At 34.4% G+C, this 11,995-nt stretch overlaps 1 long non-coding RNA gene across 1 annotated transcript; it reads left to right on the top strand.

The window, feature by feature from the left end:
• Nucleotides 1-2,817: 2,817 nt before the first annotated feature.
• LOC142637380 (uncharacterized) lies at nt 2,818-5,823 on the top strand. Its single transcript, XR_012844620.1, has 3 exons — nt 2,818-3,636; nt 4,132-4,402; nt 5,298-5,823. It is a non-coding gene; the product is annotated as an uncharacterized LOC142637380 (long non-coding RNA).
• The last annotated feature ends 6,172 nt before the right edge of the window (nt 5,824-11,995 follow it).

The raw sequence follows: 11,995 nt of genomic DNA, 5'->3' as shown, positions 1-11,995 counted from the left end.
GCCCTTAATGTCTAGGTAAGTATCCTGTCCTACAAGTTGATTGACTATACCTATGCACATGTCTCCTTGCACAATAATTTATTCTTTTCGTTTTAGATAATTTACACAATAAATTTTAATTTTGTCTTGACCACTGAATTCGCATATTGTAATTCATGTACAATAAAATTAGCGTTAAGTTGCGGTCAATATAAAAGTGATATTACACGAGTCATAATTTATCAATTCAATAAGTTGAGAAGAACATTGTAAAATTTGTTATGTATCTAATTAGTATTATTACAACTTGGGAATCAATTCTTTTTTATATACTATATTTAAATTTTAAATAATATAATTTTAATGTAGCTTTGAGTATCAGCTACCATGACTAATGCACCAATTATCTTGACCCAATGTGCACCAATGATCCTAAACACCTTTTCAAATATTGTAAAGACTTTCTAGGTCAAGAAGATTGATCAAAATAGCTTAAAGTTGTTACTTTTTAATAAAGCATTTTGTATATTAAGAAAGTTCTTAAATTCTTGCCCTTTAACTTTTCAAACTGAACATTTTTTGAGAGAGTTCCAACCTATGGCATCTGCTCCTGATGATAGCTCTTTATCATCAGATCAAGACACCAATCAGTTTTTTGTGTAGGCGGGGATTGAGTTCCAAATTTCTTATACAACCATCAGAGACTTTACCAGTTGAGTAAATAGGTGTATTAAATTGAAATTAATGTGCTAAATCAGAATAAGTAGTGGGCTATTGGCCTTCTTTTGGTGGGCTTCTCTAAATACAATCCTATAATTAACCTTCGGCTCACAGGCTATGGGCCCTCTGATGGGCCTTACTTCTGTACGCTAAATATTGGGCCATATGGTCCATTCCAATTATGATTATATACGTCTTCATCTTGTGTTAGCTCCAATTATTACATATGTTTTCACCTCCCACTAACTCTTCTTCTTTTTTTTTTTTTTTGAGAAGGATTAACTCTTCTTAATAAGATTACTATATTCCCAAAGATAAGTAGTATGTGTATTTACCTACAATAAGTTTGTTGTATCTATTTTTTGGTTGGGTCATAAATGTGCATTTCGATTATATTTTTAAAAAAATATCTTAATTATTTATATTCAATTTTTTTAAAGCTTTAACTTTTCAGTACAATGAACTTTTATTCATTTTCAGCAAATCGGTAATGGTCCATTTGGATTGAGCATTTGGATTGAAGAGGGAGGAAAAGTAAAGTAAAATAAAATTTACCCAAAATTAACCTATTTTCAATCAACTCAACTCTACTTTCCTTCACTCCCTATCCCTTCAATCCAAACGGGCCCTAAATCAGTAAGCAGACTAATCCAAATACTTATAAGATGTGTTAGGACTGTGTTTTACTTACCCAAAATTCATGAATAACCAATATTGTTACACTCAGAATACTAGTTTGTAACAAAATGACTAATCAAATTAAACTGAAAATTGTGTTATATAAGTATCAGAGCGACGGTTTCTCTTGTATATGTTTCTTTTCTTAGGGGCCTATGTGCAAGAGTTCCTGGACTTTTTCTTAGCTGGAGAAACCATGCAGAGTTGGTGGAATGATCAAAGAATCTGGATCACAAGTTGACCCTCGCGTTACTCGTCTGATTTAGCTGAGTACTTGGTCCCATTTTTTGTGGGGTTCAAAGAAATTTTTGGAGGCAGCAATTGGGAAGATTGTTTGTGCAAATGTTCATAACAAGTTTTGTCACCTTGAACTGTTGGCCAATTTTTGAAGCAATGGCTTTGAGGAGAGACAAAGGAAGGATTCCTACTAAAATTACTATGATATCAACACTTGTTGCATTGGCTCTTTAGACTGCGACTTGTTTTACCTTTTATTACTTTTACCCCCAAGGAATTCAGATAGTGACTTTGTTTTTTGTATTTTTCTTTACCATTAAAATTTTATTGTTGCACTTGATGAAGAATTTGGTAATTGGTATTTGCCTTTGAACTTGTGAATCATTATGGTTATTAAGAAACTTATGTTCTTACATTTTTATGTGAAGATCTTAGTGTGGGTTGCATTGGCCGTCCGTATATGTTTGTAGACAATTAAGTCAAAATAGTAAAATTTGCCAAGAGTTTTGTAATTCAACTAATTGGTACTTGTTGACGTTTTCAAGACATCTTGAGTTTAAATCCTCCCTTCCCACTGTACTAGCTATAGTTTCGGTGTTATACCTTTATTATTTTTGAATTAACAATTAAATTCAGCTATGAAATTGATTGGCCTAACAACTATATTTTTTTATTCTTAGTAACTTTTTTGCATAGTATTTATTTAAATATATAAGTTTTGGTAATTGTTACGTTAAATTTATTTAAAAAATAGATTATGTAGAAAACGTTAAAAATTTAAAAATATATATTGAAACAAAAAACAAAAATCAAAACTTTTTTTCAACCACTCTAAAACTCACGGTTTACATGGCCGGACAAGTCAACATTATGCATCCGTTCAAGTTCATAATTTCATTTACGCACTGCATGCATGACTGTTTTATTCAAAAAATTGATATTTTATACGCACTAGATGATTATTTATTCTTTTTATTCTTATGTGAGTCGGCCACGTGGTTGACTACTGGTTAATGGTTTTTTCGTCTTTGTCTGCCAGTGGTGGTTCTTGTTTCTCTTAGGTCATGATAACTACCAACTAGCATTGACTAGTTCTTTTATTTCGTCTATTGATGATTAATTGTTTTCCTCGTATATACATTGGTAAATTAGTTTTGTCAATTTATTTATTTATTTTTTATTTTAATACCAAATAAACATGCATTGATCATAGAGAGAAGTACAAAATAAAGCCAGTTGGCTTATGTAGAGTTCGGATTTAGCCTACAGTGGTGAACAGAGAAACTAGTAGTTATAGAGGCTGGTTCTATTACATGTGAAATCACTATGTTAGGTACAAAAATGGAATGTGTGACCATTCCCTGTTGCTGCAGTTGATTAAGGTCTAATATGAGAGTTTGTTCCTGCCATGATGGATTTCTTGAACAATTGCAAGCGTGCTCTAGTCTTGTGCTATTGCTAAGGGTTAGTATTCTGCTGAATCCTAGCTATTCAGCCTTGAGAATTGCTTCAAAAAAAGCATCCTGGATCGCAAGATAGTGAGGTTTCCTTCCACAGCTAGCTCCTTTTGTGAATAGAGTACTCCCATCCAGATTTATGGCTTCAAAGGCATAGTCACTTCTCTTGGATTTTCTGTTCCTATATGCTGCCACTTTGATGATAATCTGCCAATCCTGGTTAGTGAATGGTTGTGGAGGATGCTGTCTAGAGTTATGTTCCTGTTCTTGATTTTCTTGAAAAGCTTCCTGGTATCTGCAAATGAGAGATTGAGATGTGAGAATAACTTCCATGGGGTTAGGAAATTTCCCTCGGTGAAGGACCAGATTTCTATGGTTCCATATTGACCAAAGGATGGTGAAGAGGGATTGTAGGAAACTCAATTCTGTTTTGCTCCATGGATTTGCTTGTATTGATACGATTTGATATCCATTGTTTAACTGTGCTGTGAATTAAATCAGAGGTTCTAATCTCAAGGATAGAACCATGCCAAACAGCTCTTGCAAATGGACATTGTAGGAAAAGGTGAGTTATGATTTCCTCTTTTTCATTGCACATAAGACATCTGTTAGTAGCTGGAATTCCTCTGCTATTTAAGATTGCAAAAACAGAAAGACTATCATGCAGAAATTTCCAAATGAAAGTAAGAATTTTGCATTTATGCAAAATCAGTTCTCCTATTAGATTATAATAAAACAATGATTGAAGTAAAGTAAACCAAGATTATGTCATTTGTCATTTTCAATAATTTACCCATGCATCCAATCAATTTTTTTTAATAAATAATTTTGCATTGTATCATCGTTTCTTTTTTAATTCTTATTTGGGAATGTTAATTTTGAATCATACTACGATATTTGTTTTGATATCTGTGTTAACAACAAATCAAGTGTTTGAGCAACAATTGCCAACCTATGTTCTTCCCTCTAAAATCCTTTGTCGCGTTCTCAATCTTCAATTGAAGGTATGTGTGACCTACTTTTAATTTCATTTTCTACTTTCTTTCAATGGAGATCCCAGATGGGGTGAAGATAGAGGTGGAGGGCCCCCGTGGAAAGCTCACCCGCAATTTCAAGCTACTCAATCTTGATTTCCAGATTCTGAAGGATGAGTCCATAGGGAAGAGAACACCGGAGATGGAGCCGTGGTTCGGGTCGACAGGAAAACCTCGGACGCAATTCAAACCGCACTGAGCCATGTGGAGAAACAACAGGAAGAACAAAAACAAAAACAAAAGTAACGTTGTTTGTTACGAAGACAAAGAGCCGAGTGGAATGTTGGGGAAAAAAAGGTATGGACGTTGTTTGTTACGAAGACAAAGAGACACGCGGAATTACAAGTGTTATATATATATGGGCCTAATAAAGTGATTTTATTAGGCTCAGTTTTAGTTTTTATGGCTCTCAAATAATATGATAAAACAAAAGTTTCAAACTTAAAATATATATTTTTTTAAATGTTCCTGCTGTTTTTGGTGGTTGTTTAGTTCTTTTGGTTTTCAATTGTTTTTCTGCAATTTAGTAATGATTGGGTTGTCTATGTTTTTTTACAGTATGACATTGTTTAGATAATCACTAATAAAATAGATTATGATAGTTTCTTGAATAAGCAATGGAATACCTTTGCAAAACACAAGTTGTAACAGAATTATTGAAAGTGTAGATTAATAGTTATGGTTTGAATTGATAGGAAACAAAAAAAATTTATAATCTCTATTAATGTGTTTGAGAAAGCCTGAAAATTTCATGATTGTAAGATAGGGATTCCAACAAATTTCTCAGGTTGGAAAACCCATGGTGTTCTTTTAAAAATAACAATGGAAAGATGTAGAAATAAGTTGAACCTCTTTTTTTCCTTTTAGATTACAAATTAGCAATACAATCAACGTTCCATTGGAGCTCTCTCCCTCTCTTAATGCTTGTGAAGTCACTTCAATGCCAACCTTACTATGGTTATATGCACAATTTTAACGATGATTACCAGTTAATAATACTCAAGTAAGCTGTTGGAAGTATGAACCTATTAGAATTTAGATAAAACTGATTTTTTATTTTTCCTTTAAGCTCTTGGTTGGGTAGGATATGTGATGTTGTGGCTCTAATTAGCTTATTTTATACTTTATAGGAATTGGATTCAAGAGTGTAGTTTTGGTTATCTTTGATTGAATCTTCTCCTTTTGCATGTAGATAATTAAGGAAAATGGTGCTCAGCTTTCCTTCAACTCCCAAGAAATTGTTAATGACTGTGGCATTTCTTTGGTGCTGCTCTTTTTGCTGCTGGTGTGCATCTCTCTTATGTCAACATTGCCCCTCAACAAGCTTGAACTGAAGCTCGGAATTATTTCGTCAAAGAAAGATGATAGAAGTGCTCTGGTGTATTGGGTGTTGCTGGTGCGGGGGGTGCTGAAGGCTGGTGCGTGGAGTGCTGATGACTGGTGCGTTGAGTGCTGATGTGGCCAAGGGCTGCTGTGCTTGGATCAGAGGTTGCTGCTACCATGTATATGGGTCTAAGTCATTGTGTAGTTAGTTAAGGGATAGTTGTAATTAGTAGTATTCAGTTAGTTACAGCTATTAAGGGATGGGGTAGTTAGTTAATTAGTTAATAGCAGTTATAGGAGATGCCAATGTATTACAATTCTGTTAGGCTCAGGTATAAAGGGATGTAGGTTCTGAATATGGGTATCAATGAGAAATCTAATGCAATTCCTGTGTCTTTCCTTCTTCTTAATCTCTATTTCTTTTCTCTCTAATCTCTCACAGTTCCATTCTTCTTTCAATCCCCTGTTTCTTCTTATTTGGATAGGATAAGGTGAATCTTATCAAAAGATTGAGAAAGAAGTATGGGAAATGAAGAGTTTAGCTCACTGCTACTTGTCTAATTCATACACAGTATTACATAGACTAAAATGAATGTGCAGCCATGCGGCCTTATTGTTCCATGTTATGGTTCATGTATAGCACACGTTTGTAGTAAATCATTAAAGCTGAACAAGCCAAATCTTTGTAGACTCACTGTCAAAACATGCTTTATTTTTTTCATATTATATACTAGTTGTCCAAATATGCTAAAGCTAATTCATGCAACTTAAAATAAAATAAAATAAAAACTAAAGGGAAGCACAGGGTCTCATGACCTCCCTTCAAATCCAAATAAGCCATCATTTTTGAGACCACATAGAGAATATGAAGAAGTTTTGTATTGATGAGTGAAGCTTTGTTTTTCTTCTAGATTAAAGAGGTGGCAAGGCAATATCTAAAGCATCAAATTGGCAGTGGGAATCAACGTTTTTTTTTTTTCCCCATTGGATGTTAATTGGCACCCAAATGGACCTCTTATGCAAAAATATGGTCAAGGAATAATATATGATTTAGCTAGCCACTTGAATCCTAGTGCCTCAAGAGTTTTTGCTGGCGACAGGCACTGCCAACCTGCTAGTGCTGAAGCTTTGGTTGATATACAAAAGAAAATGCTTACGCCTTTTTGTTCAAATTAGGAAGATTTAGTTACTTGCAAAGCCTCAAATCAGGAGTTTAAAACTGTTCAACTACTTGAAATAATCAAAGGTTCGCTTCTTATATTGTGTTGTTGAAGCTGGCTTGGCAAGACTTACATATCATATTTGAAGGGAAGGAAACTCCATAAATCATATGCAAGTGTGCAAAAATTAGATGAACATTGGTCTTATCTTTTGGGTTTTCTAGAATGGCTCTAGTGAACTGGAACAAAAAAAAGAATAAAGAAAGAAGTAGATATAAGATCCTTAAAATCATTCAAATGCATGACTGGGATGCACGGACGTGGCACCGGAGGTGCCGCACCTGCGTCCGACGCGGCGGGACTCGCCGACGCGCGAGGGACGCCGCTGCTCGCGCGTCGGTGCGGCGTCCGGCCGCATCGGCCACGTGGCATCTTATTTTTCCCGCCGACTCGCGCCGACGCGGTGCCGATTCGAGCAGATTCGGGCCGATTCGGCCAGAATCGGGCTGTTTCGGCCGTATCGAGCCGTATCGGCCGGTGACCGAAACAGCCGAAACAGGCCCGAAACGACCGAAACAGGCCTCGAATCATGCTGCAACAGCCGAAATTGGCTCTAAATGAGACCCAAAAACCCTAAATCTATCCTTCCTTAATTTTATTTTGAATATTTGTTGCTTTTTTGTGTTTTCTTTTTGGTTTTGTGTTGTGTTTTGTGTTTCTTGCTTTTTTCTTTCTTTGTTTTGTGAATCAAGGCATAGTAAATTAGTAATATGTTTTTTAAGAATATTTTAATAGTAAAAATATATAGAAAATATAAATAAAAATATTTTTAATAATTTTTTAATTGCCGAGTCCCACCGCACCCGTGCTTCATAGATGCATGATAAGGGTAAAGATAACAATAAAGACAATAAACAAGAAGAAGTTTTAGCTATACTAATGCAGTGCAGTGCAGTAAACAAGAAGAAGTTTCAGAGGCAGTAAAGTGCAGTAAAGTGCAATGCAGTGCAGCTATACTAATGTAGTGCAGTGCAGTAAACAAGAAGAAGTTTCAGAGGCAGTAAAGTGCAGTGCAGCTATACTAATGCAGTGCAATGTAGTAAACAGAACAGTGCAGTAAAGTGCTGTAAACAGTGCAGTAAATAGTGCAGAACGACTAATGCGATAACTTAAAGTAGCTATACTACCTGTTATTTAGAACCACAAACAAAGATAGATCATCCTTAAGAAACTGTTATTAAAAAAGCAAACACAAAGCTGCATGTACCCCCTCAAAACAAGAGGTGAGCAGTTGAAAATCTAAAATAAAAAAAAAGAAAAAAAGAAAAGAGGCATATGTCCTTAAATAATAGTATTCCAACATAGGTCCTTAAAAAAACAAAACAAAAAACCAAATAAAACTATTTCATCATGATTAACAACAGAGATCCTTAAACATAGTTCCTTCAGCTACTTGGACTCAATATATATATAAATTCCACCAAGGAATGATCATTTTGTGATTCTCTTTAGCCACATGTACCTACAGTAGAACAAAAAAAGGTATAAGTAAAATTGAAACATGAGATATATATATATATATATATATTATTACAATAAAAAATTCTTTTTAAAAAAAAAAACTCGAAAAATGTAATGAAAGAACTCACTTTATGCTAAATCATCAATATCATTGTCATCAACCTCTGTAATGTTTTCTTCATCTTGGTAATCACTTCCTTCACCATTATATTGTTTACAAGTACGACAATTATGACCATAGCCACCCACAAAGTTGACAAGATCATCTTTTTGTTGTTGCACGAGCTAAGGATATTTCAAGCCCACCTTTAATTCTCCCACCAGGACCCTGTTTCTCAGTAATTTTCTTTCGACCTTTGGTTTTTGATACATGTGGTTATTTTATATTCAAAGGAACAATGACAGAGCAATCTTCTGCTTCAACAATGTCAGAGCAATCTTCTGCTTCAACAATGTCAGCTGATTCACCACTCTTGCGATGCATATCCATTTCATCATCTTCCTTATCTTCCAACAGTTCATTTTCCATTCCAGAAGCTTTCTTAAGGATGTGGTCTAAGTCTGAGATTATCATTTTATATATATCTTCAGATTTTTCAGCAAGGTAAGACAATTGACTTACACGTTGACAAACATGGATGCTTCGTAAGGCTCTTGACATATGATGCTCATCCTCAAAGCTTGATCTATATTCTACACTTTTGAGTTCTTTATTTGCTTCTTTTGTCCAACGTTGTAGGATGTAGTGGCTAGGAATCTAAAAAATATTTTTAACCTGGAAGATTAATAACATGTGCCTACAAACAATTCCCATAAACTCAAAAAGTTGGCAGTCACATTCACAAACTTTTGATTCCAAGTTCAGCTTCACAATAAAGTGATTACTACTCACCAATTATTTTTGGAACTTGCTAAATATGGTTCTCGTGTATATAGAAGCAGCTTGATGCTCTATTTTTTAGCCAATTACCAAAGAAGGTGTTTTATGTCTTGAATCAAAGTCTTCCTTCCTTTCTTTCTTATAATGACTGTCCACCGCCTTTGCAAATTTGACCACAAAATCCTTTAATGTAGTTCTTGAGTTAACAAAGGAGTCAAAGAATGCATTGATGCTTTCACTTCTCTGGGTAGTGTTCATTCCTACAAAGAAAGTATTTCTATTGTAAACCGGTACCCATGACTCTCGGATATTATATAATCCTTCAAGCCATCCATTTCTCTCCAAGCCAAAAGTCAATATTAGGTTCTTCCAAGCCTCCTCAAATTTTTCCACACTAGGTGACTCACGTATGCATCTCTTCAACTCACGTTTGAATATTGACTTCTTATGATATATATGGGAAAGTTTCTCTGGAAATTTCTTCTTAATATGCCAAAGACAAAGACGATGATAAGTTCTTGGGAATACCTTTGCAATAGCTGCACCCATGGCTATATCTTGATCCGTAATAATAGATTTTGGTTCCTTCCCCCACATTGCTTAAAGCCAAGTTTCAAACAGCCATACAAAAGTTTGTTCTGTCTCATCTTGCAACAATGCACAACCAAATAAAATTAATTGACAATGATGGTTTAACCCCGTAAAAGGAGCAAATGGCATATCATACTTGTTTGTTTTGTAAGTTGTGTTAAATGTCACTACATCCCTGAAGTATTGATAAGCCATTCTTGATCGCGCATCCACCCAAAAAAAATTAACCATATGGCCAACATCATCACATTGAATTGCATAAAAGAAATTGGAGTTTTGAGCTTGTTGTTTTTGGCAATAATTAAGGACAGCTGAGGCATCTCCAACATCTAGATTTTTTCCCCTAACATCTCTCAAGTGATTCCAACAATCTCTACTTGTAAATGTCTGGTCACCTACATTGAACATCATGGCAACTTTTCCTGTTGGAAGACCTTCTTCACCAAAATTTTCAACTAGACTCTAAGCAGCAGTAGACATTTTTTTGTGGCATCGGAGGTATGACACACTTTTTGGACTAATAATACTATGATTGTGGTTGTTGTCAAATCCCTTCACAACCCATTCCTGCAACTTATTATTCTTCACGACCCTAAGCATTGCTCACATCCAATTCTAAGGCTTAAGCAACTTCTACGGGCCTTGTTTTCATCCTCTTTACTCAAACCACTGTCTAATGCATTTTTTGTTTTGCGCTGCCCTTGACTACAACATACATAAATACGACTTGTTACATTATCACTTCTGGGTGCTTTTTTACTCGTACGGATACGGATCCAAAACCTTCTTTTTTGGCTAATTCTTTGTAAAAGGTTTCGACATCATCAAGGGAGTCAAATTGCATTCCCACATATGGCTTGGATTTCAACTCACAATCACCAAAATCTTCAAGTGGTAACTCTTGCTCTGATGGTCTCTAATTATTTGGGGCATCATATAACTCTTCATGTTCCATTTGCGATTTAGTAACTATAAGAACCAATACAAATAATGAACACAAATAAAAAATATGCAAACATTTTAAATAAAAATATTTAAAATGACAAAGATATAAAAATGTACATAATCATAATCAAACACTCAAATTGACTTGAAGTTGTAAATATGACAAAGATATAAAAATGTACATAATCATAACCAAACACTCAAATTGACACTCAAATTCGATTTCGACTTTGAAAACATGAGATTTTTTAAATAAAAAATATATATATATTCCATCAGTCTAATTACAGATTTGGAACATGAAAACGAGATATTTCTACCAGATAGTGTTTTTTATTAAATTGCTCCAGAGTAGTTGCATCATCAAAATCATTAATTGGTTGGCAAATTGTTGTTTGTCCATTATTATATCATTATCGGCCACCTATATAAGTTCATGTCTATTCAACAAAAAAAATATAAGTTCATGTCTCTTTCTCGCAAAAGAAAAAAGAATTAATATGTTCATGTCTAGCTTCAGTGATGTCTTTTGTTTATCAATTTCTTCAACTATTCAACAGTGTAAGTAACAGTGTAAGTTTTTTTTTTAGAGCACTCACAACTTGGGGATGTAACTAGGAAACTACCAACGATGTAAGTCACAGTGTAAGTTTCTCTAAATTTCCTACACATTCAATGATTTTATATTGAATATGTATTTTGAGTTCTAACAAATCTGTATTGCCACATGATTCTTTGTGAACCATTTACTATGTTCCTGAAAAAAAAAGAAAAAAAAAAAGAAAAAAAAAGAAAAAGAAAAAAGAAGCACTCATAGCAGAAAATAAAGGAAAAATAGAAACAGAGTACTCACAATGGTGGAGATGGAACAATGGAAGCTTTAATGCGATTGGTTTTTTTTTTTTTTCCTGGCGGCAACCTAGTGACCCAAGAAATAGAGTACTCACACTCACATACACACCCACAGTTCGGCTGGTTGTTTTTTTTTTCTTTTTTTTTCTTTTTTTTTTCTGGTAGCAGCCAATGGTGACCTTAGTTTTTTTTTTTATCTGGAACAATGGTGGATTTGTACTCACAATAGAACCGAGCTGATTGGTTTTTTTTTTTTTTTTTTTTCTAGCGGCACCTGGAACAATGGTGGAGGAGCAACGTAGAAAGTCAGACGGAGACAAACGGAGAGAGAGAGAGAGAGACAAGCAGAGAGAGAGTCAGAATTTTCTTTTGTTGGGTTTAGAGAAATTAGGGATAATTAATGAGATAGTTGTAAAAATGTTAGCATTAATGATGGTTTTTTTTTTTTATACCATTGGATGTACTTAAATCCAATGGCTTAAAAAATGTGTAACTCTTTAGAGTTACACCAGGTGTAACTTGAACATATCTCATATATATATATATGATAGGCCAAAAGTGTATTGACCCTTTATGATAAATTAACCAATTAATTTAGTCAAGTTAATTAATTAATTC

This window comes from Castanea sativa, chromosome 1 (genome assembly GCF_040712315.1).
Source record: "Castanea sativa cultivar Marrone di Chiusa Pesio chromosome 1, ASM4071231v1".
Taxonomy (NCBI): domain Eukaryota; kingdom Viridiplantae; phylum Streptophyta; class Magnoliopsida; order Fagales; family Fagaceae; genus Castanea; species Castanea sativa.
The sequence above is the reverse complement of the archived record's forward strand: the minus strand, read 5'-3'. Positions and strand labels throughout refer to the sequence as shown.